Here is a 2,380-nt window from a genome sequence, read left to right on the forward strand (position 1 = left end):
GTTCAATGATTGCTTATATTGAATCTTTTTTCTTTGTATATTTTACTATAATGGCTCTGCAACATCACCATAATTTAGCTCATCCTATTGTAAATTATGAAAATTTGGTTACATTGGAGCCCTAGAAGCTCTCAAGATATTTATTATATTCTTAGTTTTGTAAATTGTTACAAGCTCCATTGATAAGATCTAGATAATATATTGTGTGCTTGTGCTTGATTATTTGTATTTCTGAACACTGCCGTCCTAGTTTTTTTCACACTCAAATTTTTCTATAAATGTTTACATTATTAAGTCTTCCAGAGTATCCAAGGGAGTTCTATTCCAAGATAAGAGCTTATATGGTTCTTTCCTATCATTATCTTCTAGTACTTTTATATTAACATATGCTCTCCTGTGTCAGGTTGGATCTGTTGCTGTGTTTGTAATGAGGCATGGAGGCCAGGTTGGAGGGGGCAAAAGTCAGTTACAACATATAGTGAATGTAATTGCTCTAAATATGGCATGTCCTCACTTTTGGATGAGCAAATTTTAAATCTCTGTTTACTGTCAAAACTTGAAAGCTGAGGGCCTGTTATGCCATATTGAATCTTCTCCATTGATCTGACCTGAATCTGACTGATTCATTTACATGATTTGTCTATATATTATTTGTTTCTCACTTTTTCTCCAGCTTGCTTAATGACCATAAGAATATACTTCACAGGTTATTGGACTAGTATCTAAAGGCATTGACAACTGGGGACACGTAAGTTTCAATAACAGCATTAGTTTCTAGCCATTAAACCAGCAAAGAAAAAAAGCAAACTAGAAGATGAAGTAAATGGGAAAAAGGAAAAATGAAATTATGTTATTTTCATATAAGCAAACACACGCAATGCATATAAAAAACAAGAAACATAATCTGTAGGGAAACTTTTGAACCAAGCCTGTGGAACTAAACTGACAATTTTTCTTGTCTCTCTTTTCTCACAAGTTTTCTCTCCTTGTCTTGATGATGAGTTGTTATCATTAATTTTTCCTTTTAAAGCAAATGACAAGATACTTCTTCACACATATACGTACATACAAGCTATATACTTTTTTCCTAGAGAATCAGCTTATACATGCATGCATTTGCATATCCTCAGGTACCGTGATTAGAAAGAAAAAAAATTGTACTGCTGGATGCATTCAAATTACATATCTGGAATATTTAATGTTTATTTTGTGTTGTCACTTAATGTTTTCGTAATCTTTATGCTTTCTTCATCCATATTTTAGTTAGGGGGCTTGCTTGGTGGATGTACAATTTGAGTGTAAACATGCCGATCTGTGTTTTCCTTTCCTTTTAACTTCTGTAAAGAGATTATAGCCTTCTGTTTTCTGGTTAATGAATTGTTTAAAAATAATGATTTTTCTTCTTCTTCTTCTTCTTCTTCTGTACAGTTTCTGAATCACCTTGCTCTTGATGGTCTTTTAAGTGATAAAGATCGAAAGGCTGGGCTTTTATTTCCTTGTGGACTCTAGAAGTCTATGATGACATATGTGCATTTTTATATATTTATAATTATTATCTAATGATTTCGTTGAATATCTTGGTTCATCAAATTTTAGCATATGCCTGATTTTGTCCCCTGTTTTTCCAAAGCATGTTTTGTTTGCTTATCTATGGCATGCTTGTTGTATATATTTCTAATATTGATATTAGATTTAGGATTTTGTGTGATGATATATTTGTTGTATTCACATTTAGACAACCCCGCTTGTATGCTGATAAATTGCAAATTCTTTCTACTAGTATTAGATAATCCATGCATTCTAAATATGATGAAGATAAAATGTATTCAAAATATTTACTGCTAATTATGTGTAATTGCCTCAGATGAAGAGTTTATTTTGTTTTGTGTCCTGTTTTGTGCCTATTTTTATGTTTTGCTGCTTATTTTACCAGATGACCAAAGTGAGTTGGAAAGAACATAAGCAAGAATAAGTGTTGCTGCATCCTTAAATTTCACAGCCTTCTCAAGAAAATCTATCACAACTAGTATATCAGAGCCTCTGAGGTATTGTGTTGGTAAGAGTAATAAATTAAATTTAATAAAATAATTTGCTACATATATTGTAATAAATTGTATTAAAAAGAAACAATTAGCACGGTGATTAATTATGTCTAAAAATTTAAAGTTATATTTATAGGCCTGGCCACCTGTAACCTTTTTTCAGATAGAAGCATATATAGATATATTAGTTCATAATTAGTTCCATGCAGCAACCATTAAGCACATCAGTTTTGACAAAGTGTAGTTGAATGCTCTTTTCAAACATTTAATAAATAAATAAATAAATAAGTTAGTTAGACAAACTAACGAATCAATAAACCCAGCAATTTCTCACACCA

The 2,380-nt window shown here is 31.3% G+C and overlaps 1 long non-coding RNA gene across 1 annotated transcript; it reads left to right on the forward strand.

Annotated features, from left to right (window-relative positions):
- The first annotated feature begins 536 nt into the window (after window positions 1-536).
- On the forward strand, window positions 537-2,142 carry LOC133804247 (uncharacterized). Its single transcript, XR_009878386.1, has 2 exons — window positions 537-748; window positions 1,934-2,142. It is a non-coding gene; the product is annotated as an uncharacterized LOC133804247 (long non-coding RNA).
- Window positions 2,143-2,380: the final 238 nt, after the last annotated feature.

Source organism: Humulus lupulus, chromosome X (genome assembly GCF_963169125.1).
Source record: "Humulus lupulus chromosome X, drHumLupu1.1, whole genome shotgun sequence".
Lineage (NCBI taxonomy): Eukaryota > Viridiplantae > Streptophyta > Magnoliopsida > Rosales > Cannabaceae > Humulus > Humulus lupulus.